This window comes from Tupaia chinensis, unplaced genomic scaffold (assembly GCF_000334495.1).
Source record: "Tupaia chinensis unplaced genomic scaffold, TupChi_1.0 Scaffold149798_1, whole genome shotgun sequence".
Classification (NCBI taxonomy): domain Eukaryota; kingdom Metazoa; phylum Chordata; class Mammalia; order Scandentia; family Tupaiidae; genus Tupaia; species Tupaia belangeri.
The window spans coordinates 1863657-1875683 of NW_006209642.1; the positions used below are offsets into that span (position 1 = coordinate 1863657).

The following is a 12027-nucleotide window of genomic DNA, read 5'->3' on the forward strand; positions in this document are numbered from 1 at the left end:
ACCCCTCCTTCCACATTGTTTCCAGTGTCCATAACTATTTTCAATGGATTTATGCCTTTCAATCTTTCAGTCTCTACCATAGACTGCAGTCAGTCAGTATATGTTAAAGTGGAGACATACAATGTCTCTCTTTTGTAGCCTGACTTGCTTCACTCAGCAATAAATCTTCCATATTTGTCTACTTCCTTTCAAATGCCAGAGTCTTGTTTTATGACTGAATATTATTCCATGGAGTATATATGCCACAGTTTTTCAATCCATGTATATGTTTATGGTCCTTTCGGTTGGTTACATGTTTTAGCATGTGAATAATGCCCCAATAAATGTAGATGTGCAAACACATTTCAGACTGAGCATTCTCTTGCCCTTTTGGTAGATACCAGGGGTAGAATTGCTAGATCATATGGTAGTTTTATTTATAGGTCTTTGAGGAACCTCCATATTGTTTCTCAAAGTGGCTGGACCAATTTACATTCCCACCAACAGTGTAGAAGAGTTTCTAGTGCACCACAACCCCACCAACACTTATCATTTTTTGTATTCTTAATCTTTGTCATTCTGACAGGGATTAGGTGGTATTTCACTGTGGTTTTAATCTATATCTTTCTTATGATGATGGATGTTGAGCATTTTTTCATATGCTATTTAGATGTTCATATGTCTTCCTCAGAGTTTTTTGTTCAGCTCATTGTCCATCTTTTAATTAGGTTAATCTTTTTCTTTCTTTTTTTTTTTTTTTTTTTCTGGTAAGCCCCTTGAGTTCCCTGTGTATTCTAGTTATGGTCCCTTATCTGAGGCATAGTTTACAAAAAAATTCTCCCATTCCAAGGGTTGTCAATTCACACTAATTACTGTGTATTTTGCTGTGTGGACATTTCTTAATCTGATGTAATCCCACTTATCCATTTTTGGTATTATTGCCTGTGCTTTGGGAGTCTTATTTAAAAAGTCTTTGCCTGCCCCAATGTCTCTCAGAGTTTCCCAGTGTTTTCCTCCAGCAGTTTTATAGTTTGAGGTCTTAAGTTTAGATCTTTGATGTATTTTGAGTTGATTTTTTGTTAATGGTGAAAGATGGGAGTCTAGATTCATCTTTTTGCAGGTGGATACCCAGTTTTTCCAGCACCATTTGCTAAAGAGGTTTTCCTTTACCCACTGGATTAACTGATATCCTTTGGCTTTATATTTTGGGGTTTATTTCTCTAATCTCTATTCTGTTCCATTGGTCCACCTGTTTTTGCTAATTTTATATGTCAGTTTGATTGGCCTAAGGGATGCCCAGATAACTGTTAAAACATTACTTTCTCATGTATCTGTGAAGTGTTTCCAGAAAGATTAGCATTTTAATCAGTAGACTGAGTAAAAAAACATCCATGCTCGCCAATGTAGATAGGCATCATTCAATTCAACTTACTGAAAGCCCAAATAGAATAAAAAGATGAAAGAAAGGTGAATTCTCTTTGTCTCTTCTCCTTTTTTCCTTTTTCTTTTTAGAGGTTTTTGCTAAAGTTTGTGTGCGCTCACCAGAAAGAGAGAGACAGACAGTGAGACAGAAAGCGAGAAATCACCCCCCCCCCCAGGGGGGAAGGCCACACTGCAATCCCTTCTCCTCCATTCTCCTCTTGAGATCTTAAGCACATACGCACATGCGCCCGGCATGAGTTTAAGCCACTAGGTCCAGGACTCGAACTGCAGTCGACTACATGGGAGTCCAGTGACATAACCCCTCTTTGTCTCTTCTTGAGCAGAGACATTTGCCTTCTTCTCTGGGATTTTGCAGTTCCTAGTTCTTAGGCCTTTGGGCTTAGACTGGCTTATACTACTGGCTCTTTTGGTTCTTCAGCTTGGAGATGGCATATTGTGGGACTTCTGGGCTTCTATAATTGACTGAAACAATCTCAGAGTAAATCTCCTCTTACATATGGATATATTTCCCCTTAGTTCTGTTTTTCTGGAGAACCTTGACTACTATAGTAGTCTACCACTTACATAATAGACTACCAATACTCTATGGTTTGACTCCTTCAAAAGTAAATAATTTCCAAATAAAATTTTAAGCTTCTCTGAATTTTTTTCTGGATTGTATTTTCTTTGTATATTTGCAATGGTTTTCTTACTTTTTTCAAAGAACATTTTCCTCTACTTTCTGTTTCTACCCCATAACTGCAGTTTACACAGCACATTGGTTTGCCATATTCCCTAATCTCCCTCTAACTTTACTGGGTTTTTCATATCCACTGTTTGATTATGATCTCTTTGTGTGGTAGGCAGCTTTTAATATTGTCCCCAGTGGATTCTTGCTTCATGGTATTCACACCCTTGCATAATCCCCTACCTAAGTATGAACTGATCCTAGAGATTTACATACAAAATATAGAATATAGAAAAGTAATTGCACATCTCATCCAAGACCAGGTTTAAAAAAAAAAAAAGTATGGCTTTTTTCTCATTTGCTCTCTTTCTCTCCAGCTGTTCTCACTTGTTCACCTTCATGAGGACAGACTGCCATTTTATGATGGCCCTATGAAAGAAGCCCATGTGACAAGAAGCCAAGGGCTACCTTCCATCACCAGCCAGTGAGATATGGAAGCACTTAGTCTAAAGATTATGAGGAATTGAACTCTGCCAGCAACCATGAGTGACCTTGAGTATTGATGCTCCTCTAGTTGAGTGTTGAGACAACTGCAGCCATCAATGAATGACTTTATTGGCATGATGAACCCAAAAGTAGAGAGATCACTCCTAGATTCCTAACCCAAAGAACATGAAAAATAATAAATGTTGTTTTAAGTAACTAAATTTGGGGATAATTTGTTATGCAACATAGATAATTTATAAAACATGTGTATTCCACATTTTTTATAAAGTTATATAAGGAAGCTGATTGGTTCATTTAAATATATGGGTCAGCTCTATATGTCCTTGCTAAAAATTGTGATGAATGAAAAATGTGGTATATAATTAAAGTGACTGCTTAGTTTATATTCTAAATTGGGACACTTTTAAAAATAAAAGTCAGCATGATTAATTATGCTAGAACAATAGGTATAAATAGGACTCTTCTGGAAAAATGGGGTGAGATAGTCACTGCATTTATGACAACCACTTCTTGGAGCTACAGAAAGGGGGGATAAGCCAGAAGAGAAAGTTGAATCTGACAGGCAAGTTAACTCACCTATTTGATTCATAAGCATTATTTCCTTGTTATATAACTGGAAAGCTGAAACTCAGGTAGATATTCTTTTAAGTGGTAAGAGATCAGTTTTTTAAAAAATTTATGCCAGAGGGCATTACAAGTATGTGTATACATGAAAGAGAGACAGAGAGGGAGAGAGAAATCACCCTGCAATGGTTCCAGGTCCCATCACAATTCTTTCTCTTCCAATTCTCCATTCCAGGATCATGGGCACGTGTGTGTATTCCCAAGGTATTTTCTAAACCATTGGGGCTGGAACTTGAATTCTAGTTCGTCATGTAGAAGCTGGCTTCCTCTGTGCGGCACTTAATCTCTGCACTATGGGGTCAGCCCTTGATCACATTTTAACTGGTAGATCACCTCTTCTTAAAGCTATCAAATCACAGTCTTTTGTGGTGGGATGAAACATCAGTATTTTTAAAATTTTTTCAGTGATTTCAATGTGCAGCCAATCTTGACATGAGAGAACACAGAGGCTGGCTGGCAGATGGACAACCGACATGAGAACTTTGGACTGGATAGGCAATGAAATTTAAAAAGTTAAATTTTCTTGTATAAAAAATTATTATTATTTTCTCTGATTTCTAAGAGCAGTCTCAAAATCTATATTTTAAGCAAATACCTAAATTAATTCTTATTATACACATTTGGAACTGTTGACCTAATTTATATTAAAAAAAAGTCTAGTTATACCTAGTTACATTTATGTCTTTTTTATTATTAAATCACCCTAAAATCACTCAATCTTGACATTTAGATTTCATTGTTACCTTCTGATATGCAGAAAAAGTGATTTTCTCGTAAACCATTTCTGCAAACTGAGCAATGGCTATAGGTGGTGAGTGTTTCTACTCATGTGAATATCTTGCTGACACTGGGAATGAAAAATGGAGATCTATTGTTTTCTCAGGTATTGCATAAAATATCAGATGTTAACAAGCTCATTGCCTTGCTACTTTTTGTGAACCAGAAGGACTCAAGGATATCAAATATTTATACAGAGTCTGTTCAATCATCTGTCTTTCCATTGAAGAGGGGAAGCCTCTTAATGTAATTTTACTCAACTCTTATTCATCCAGAAAGAGAATGAGTTTTTAAAAGGTACACTGCTTTTTCTATAAAAATGACTACATCCACAGCTTCTTGATTTTTACTTCGGTGTAGATATATTTATGTGGCTGTTGATAATAGGCATAAGCATGTGATTTAAGACAGGAAGTAAAAAATAAATTGTTCAATTAAAACTACAGTGGGAAGTTTTGGGAGAAAGTAATTACCTGAGCTGGAACTTAGCCAGGGCAACAGTTAATGTTCCTATGCATATAAAGAAGGAAAATGGGAAATGAGTAATTCTCCAGTCTATCTATACTCCACCCCCGGTTTCAGAATGTACTGCATTTATGTTCCTGTTGCCATGTACAGCTCAGATGGGAGAGAAATTTATTGCCAGATTTATAGGAAAAGACATGTGGGTAGTTTGTACCTCATAATTCAAAAACCATTGAAGCCAGCCAAAATCCCCAAACAGAAATTTCTCCCCTGCCCCAGAGTGTTTAAGTGGTGCACAATATGTGAACCGAAAGCCATCAGTCAGGCATCATGTATTGGAACCTCCACTGGGCACTAAGAAATATTATTTTCAGAATTCAAAGGAAATAGAATACATGGTCTTTTTTCACTATGAAAGTCGTAGCGTTTACAAATATATAATCATCATGGAAGGCAAAATAATAATGATACAATCACTAATTTCATTTCTCTTTTATATTTCCATCCTAACATTGTCATTTGGCTTGTTACTGTTTGTTTTTCTTTGTTTATTTAAGAGAGATTTTTGCTTTGGGGCACCACCTGTGTTTGTTGGAAAGTCAGAGAGAGATAGGGAGACAGAAAGTGAGAAATCACACACACACCCCCCGGGGCGATGGTCACATCGCAATACCTTCTCTATTCTCCTCTTGGGACTTCAGGCACTCATGCACATGCCCCAGCATGAGCTTCAAGCCTATGGGTCTGGAACTTAAACCACAGTTGGCCATGTGGGAGTCCAGTGATGTAACCATTACTCTTTCTGCTGGTCCCATGCTTACTTATATTTTAAGTCTGATTTCTAATTTATACAGTAAAACTGACTTTTTTTCGTTCTATGAATTTTAACCCATGCACAGATTTGTGTAATCACTACTATATCTGGGGAACAATTCTATCGCCTCTCCCAAAACTGCCATATATATACATATATATATATATATATCTCAGATGGTAGTACTATTATCAATGTGATTAGGGGGTGGCCACGCCACAATCCCTTCTCTTCCATTCTTCTCTCGGGATCTTGGGCATGCACACACATGCGCCTGGTGTGAGTTTTAAGCCACCGGGTCCGGAACGTGAACCACGGTCAACTACATGGGAGTCCAGCGACATAGCCATTACACTAACTGCTGGTCCCCCTCATATATGGTTTTATAATCGTGTTTTCACAGCCTCAAACTCTTGCAAACCACTAATCTACTTTCTTTAACTATAGCTGTATATTTTTAAGAATGTCATATAAATGGAAATTCAGTTTGTAACTCTTCCAGACTGTTTTGTTTTACTCAGCATAGTGGCTGAGATCCACCCATGTTGTTGTGTTTATCAGTAATTTTTATTGTTGAGTAGCATTCTATCATATGAATTACCACAGGTTGTCCATTCATTTGTTCAAAGACATTTGGGTTGTTTCAAGGTTTTGACCATAATAAATACAGCTGCTAAGAACATTTCTGTGTCCAGGAATTACATTGCTGGATCACCTGGTAAGTATGCACTTACCTTTGTAAGAACCTGTCAAACTGTTTTTCGGAGTGGTGGTACTGTTTTGCAGTCCTCTTATTAAGTTAAGAGAGATCCAGTTTCTCTGTATCCTTGCCAGTACTTGGTATTGATAGTGTTTTTTATTTTAACCATTCTAATAGTATATTTCACCATAGCTTTAATTTTTATTTCACTAATAGCTAATAATTTTGAACATTTTTTGAACATGTGCCTGTTTATCATTTGTCTGTATATTCTCCTTGGTCAATGGTCTGTTCTAGTCTTCCACCCATTTTTAAAATTGTTCTGTTTACTTAATTTTGATTTTGAAAATATTTTTTATCTGGATATAAGTCCTTTGTTAGTTATGTGATTTACAAGTATTTTTCTCAGTCCATAGCTTTAATTTTTATTGTTTTAATAATACTTTCTGCTTTTTAAGATGTCACTTTATTGTAAAACATTTTACAATATAAGTACATCATCTTCCCTTTCAATTCAAACATGAGTTTCCATGAATTGTAACACCACTGATTAAACACACCTAGTGGGATGACAGCTGAAAGGGATATGGTTTTGCTCACATAGACTGACTTCTAATAAATTACATAATAAAAAATAATCAAGTTAAAACAACCAAATTAACCAACCAACCCAGAAGCTCATGGTGCTCATAACAAGTCAGACTCAAAATCCTTCAATAATAGCAAATCCTCTCAGAGCTGCCAGTGTTTTACCGGGTAAAATAGAGACCTCTCGGGACCAGCAGTTAGTGTAATGGCTATGTTGTTGGACTCCCACGTAGTCGACCGTGGTTCGAGTCCCGGACCTGGTGGCTTAAACTCACACCAGGTGCGTGTGCATGTGTGCCCAAGATCCCAAGAGGAGAATGGAGGAGAAGGGATTGCGGCATGGCCATCCCCCCTGGGGGGTGATTTCTCACTTTCTATCTCTCTGTCTTTCTCTGTCTGTCTGGCAAGCGCATGCACCCTATAGCAAAAAAACCTCTCTAAATAAATAAATAAATAAATAAATAATAGAGACCTCTCTACTCTTAGCAGGAAGCGTGCAAAACTTCTAAAGGCCAGCCCTCTATCCTACAGTGTGGCTGCTCTGGCTAGCAGGAAGTTTCCAGCTTTGCTTATCCTGGATGGCCAAAAAGCCAGTAAACTGCAATCTGGAAGTCAGAGTGGACTGCTGGACACATGCTGATGAAGTGTCAGAGTCTTCAGAGTCCATGGAAGCCTTTAGACTTGGCCCCTGGGATAACAATGCCTTTTAATTGCACTGTAGTCTACTTTATCAATTTAAGGATTCATTGCTCAAACCCGTGTTGATAATAGTCTTAGGCATATAATTTAAAACTGAAAGTAAAGAATAAATTTTTCAATTAAAACTACAGTGGAAAGTTTGGGGAGAAATTAATTACCAGAGCTGGAATTTAGCCAGGACAACAAAGATTTTCTCTTATGTTTTCTTCTGAAAGATTTATATTTTACCTTTTATATTTAGAGCTATGATCTATTTTATTTCTACCATCTATTTCTTTGACGTATTTCTATATTATTTCATGTATTTAATAATATTCACAATTGCCTGTTGAAACATTTTTATAATAGGTTCTTTTAACTTTTCGTCAGATAATCTGAAATCTTTTCATTTATGTACTGGTCTCAGTTGATTTTCTTTTTCCATGTGAGTTGAGATTTTCTTGGTTCTTCATATGCCTAGGAATTTGGAATTGTTGCCTGGATAGTCATACCTTCTGTAGGCTTTGGTTCCAGTTTCAGTTCTGTTTTCAAAGCTTGTTCAGTGCTACCCACATTTAAGCCATGTTTGTCATTCCCCAGTGGCCAGTCAGAGACTAGAGTAGTTCCAGTCTCTGATTCTTTAAAAGACTGATTAGGATCTGATTTACATTTCTGCAGCTTTAGGGTAAGACCATGGAGTTCACAGATGCTTGTTTTCCTGAGTCAGCTTCTCTCTCTCTCTCTTTCTCTGTCTCTCTCTCTCTCATCCTCTCCTCATCAGACCTCTTCAGTATTTCCAGTTCCCTGGAGCTCCCGTTTTTAGTCTTCTACCCAGAAAGGTGATGGTTTCATGAACCTACTTTGCCACATGCTTCTATGACTACCCCTGCATTTGGACCCAAGTGGCTGGAAAACAAGAGATAAGAGAGTTTGTATCCTACTTTTCAGAAAGGAAGAGTCCTTTCTTCAGAATTGGTTCCCACGGGCTCCTTCTCTTACTGCTCCACTACCTCACTATATGAGTGCTTAGGGGATGAAGTTTGAGAGACTAGAGGAAATGACAAAAGGTGTCTCACACATTCTCTGTGTTGTAGTAATTCCCTTTTCACTTCTTTTTTTTTTTTTTGAGAGATTTTCACTGTAGGGCGCATGCGCTCACCAGACAGACAGAGACATAGAGACAGAAAGCGAGAAATCACCCCCCAGGGGGGATGGTCACGCCGCAATCCCTTCTCCTCCATTCTCCTCTCAGGATCTTGGGCACGCACGAACACGCGCCCGGCGTGAGTTTTAAGCCACCGGGTCCGGGACACGAACCGCGGTCGACTACGTGGGAGTCCAGTGACATAGTCATTACGCTAACTGCTGGCTCCCCCTTTTCACTTCTTGAGCCAGAGTTAGAGTGCTTTTCCTTGAACTTTCTCTGTCTGCACCCCAGTGCTCACTTCTGCTTTGGGCTACATTGAAATGCAATTGGGAAATATTAGAGTGAGAAAATGGGAGACCTACTACTGATTTAGTGACACTTAAAGTTCTGGTTTTCTTTTCTGACCCACAGTTCATTTTTCAGAGAAACTCAATAAGTGCTCCATGTAGTCCACCCAGGTTTTATGGCTGCATTCAATAGGAGAGATAGGATGGAACATTCTTACTCTGTACAGGAACTATATCTCTCAAACCTGTATTTTATCTTATTTTAAATCCTTACTCGGGACCAGCTGTTAGCATAATGGCTGTGACACTGGACTCCCACGTAGATGACTGTGGTTCGAGTCCCGGACCTGGTGGCTTAAAACTCACGCCGGTGTGTGTGCGTGCGTGCCCAAGATCCCGAGAGGAGAATGGAGGAGAAGGGATTGGGGCGTGGCCATCCCCCTTGGGAGGGGGGTGATTTCTCGCTTTCTGTCTCTCTGTCTCTCTCTGTCTGTCTGGTGACTGCACGTGGCCTATACCAAAAACCTCTCAAAAAAAAAAAAATACAAAAACCCTTACTCAAAATCAAATAATTATCTAGCTCTTACCTTACAATTTTGCAATCCTCCTAGCTCTAGATACGTTTGTATATACATACACTAAATATAAAGAACCTGTATTTTGCTTGTTTAAAAAGGCATTGAGACCAGTTTTGAAATAGATTAAATTACCCTATTTCCCCTTTTCACATGTAGTTCAGTTTTATTCTGTTCAGTCAGTAATCCATCAAATATGCAGTGAAGAGAATAGAAATGACTACAAATTTATTTCAACAAAATGTTATAGATTACATATGCACTTAGAAATGTACAATAAAATATATTTATAATATGTATTTATATATATATTCTCAATAACTATGTCCATTGCATTCAACATGCTTAAAATGCAAACGACCATAAATACGTAAAATATAATTCTGCAAGACTAATCTTTATGAAGGTTGCCTCTTGTTTTACTTGACTTTGAGAGAAGTGGTATAGACAGCATGTCCTAAGAATTCTGAGGTGAAGGAGCCTGTGTTTCAGAGACAGGAGCTGGAGAGGTTTCCTAGAGAAATGGAGGTATGAGTCTGTGGGATGGGACAATGTGGAACAGAGAGGCAGAAGAGCCCATTGTTTACTATCACAGAGTAATGAAGACCCATTACCAAAGTCCAGACCTTTGCCTCTAGTTCCTTTGTTAGTGTATGTGTCAAGAACAATTATACATTTATTTGGACTCATCATTTTATTATTCAGCATATTTAAAGTATTGAATTTCTAATACTTGGCCTATGTTTATTCTAATATCAGGTAAAAATCAATAGACAGCATTTGCACTACATTAACAACTTTTTCATTATATTGCTAAAGCTTAATGAATTTTATTAAGATACCAATGAATTTTAAAACCTCTAATGAAAAATAGTTTTCATGGGTAATTGTGCCTTTAATACTATGGATAGAACATTATTATGCTAATTATAGAGGAAGAAAGTTATTAATAGTCATCAAATTTGGTTATGTTCAACATGACGTTTCAACATTCATTAAAAACAGTAACAACAATAATAACATAATAGCTATTTAGAGTATTCTGTCAAAACCAACCATATGCCTTGTTTCCTTAAATATATAATACTAAGAGGTTTCATAATTCTAAATGCAATAAAAACAATGTGTGATACTATCAAACTATATTCTTTTTCTTCTCACTGGATTTTCTGGACCCACTGTTGGGCTCAAAGAATTGTTATGTTTAACATTTCAGTGTTAAATATATTTTAACTGATGATTGCATGCTTATGTGTTTAGATATATTGGTCTGGCTGCATGAAGCAGAAGCCTAATATAAGACTGTTTGGACAAGATAGACCTTTTTTCTTTCTTTTCCATAAAATTACCTGGGTCAACATTGTGTACTGCTTCATGAAGACACATAGAATTAGGTTCCTTCTATCTTGTTGCTCCCTTAAATGATATAAAAGGATAAATCTCTCAGATCTTCTTTTATGTTGTCTTTATCCTCTCCTGATGGTGAAGATAACTTTAGAATCTTATGCCACATAGTTTCACACTAAAAAATTCATCAGGAAAGAGAAATGTACTCTTACTCAAGCCCCAGGAAAAATTTAATTTGCTTTGATTATGTCCATCCCTGACCTACTCATTTTAACCAGAGGATGAGCTAGATTGACTTGGACCTATGAAGTTCATATAGTAGAGTTAACATTTATCAAACCACATTGATTGGGAACTGGGGAGGAGTAAATTATTTCACATAACATATAAAATTTAATATAAAGTTACTATGGCTGGAAGGTAAGACAAACTGACAATAGAAAGGTAAGCAACAAATTTGCAATAAAAGTTATTATTGTAAGGAGTATCCCTAGCCAAACTGCTGTAGATAAGATTTTCTAAATACCTTGACTTCTATTGGAGGTGAAATGGGTATTTGCTTCTTTTATTTTAGCAAAAGAAATGTCAGCTACCAAGATGGAAAAGTCACCTTGCATTCACTCTTTTAAAGAGTGGATTAAATGAATAGTATTTTAAAAATTAGAGATAATATTTTAGAATGATTTGAGGCTTCCTTTTAGGACTGATTATGGGCTGACTAGCCCTAATTATCCAAAAGAAAGGTTTGGAAGAAGTTCTTGTGTATTTTAAAGATCTAACATACATTTCCCCCCCTTGAGGTAAGATATGATCTACTGGAACCATGTCATGATTCAATTTTTTTCCATACAGTCTTCTCTGGGAGGTAGGCAGGAACTGAATGAGTGAATTTCAGAGAGCTAGACTTTTGGGAGCCCACATATGTAAATTTTGGCAGATTTTAGCATTAAGAGGGGTAAGTTCAAACTTTCTGAAAGAATTCTTAGTACCTGAGCAGGGAATAATAAAGTTTCTTCTATAAAACCCCACAGTCCCTTAGCTTATGAAGGTTGAGTGTTTAAAAGTGACCCTCTGTAATGGTAAAATTAACTACAATAGATTTAGTTCTTTCAGTTCCCTCTGCATGATGTGTAGTAATTGTCCCAACTTTTCTAAAGGCATGAGTTACTGGTAATAGAGCATTAGCATTTGGATACTTCTTTACTGAGGAAATCCACGGGTAGCAATAGGGGAGCAATAAACTTCCAGAGCTGTGTAGGCTGTAACAAGGAAGGAAGAGGTGATGGAATGACAGATACCAAAATTGTGGTTGATCAAGAACAGCAGCATGCTTACCTTTGTTTAAACTTACTTGCTACAATCTTAGGGAACATTTTTGTTGGAGCATTGAAAAACCTTGAACCAAGTATGCTTCTATTGGGAGGGAAAG

At 37.1% G+C, this 12027-nt stretch overlaps 1 pseudogene; it reads left to right on the forward strand.

The window, feature by feature from the left end:
• The window catches only part of LOC102486902 (protein yippee-like 1 pseudogene), a 136340-nt pseudogene extending 133626 nt beyond the window's left edge, over positions 1 to 2714 (forward strand).
• The last annotated feature ends 9313 nt before the right edge of the window (positions 2715 to 12027 follow it).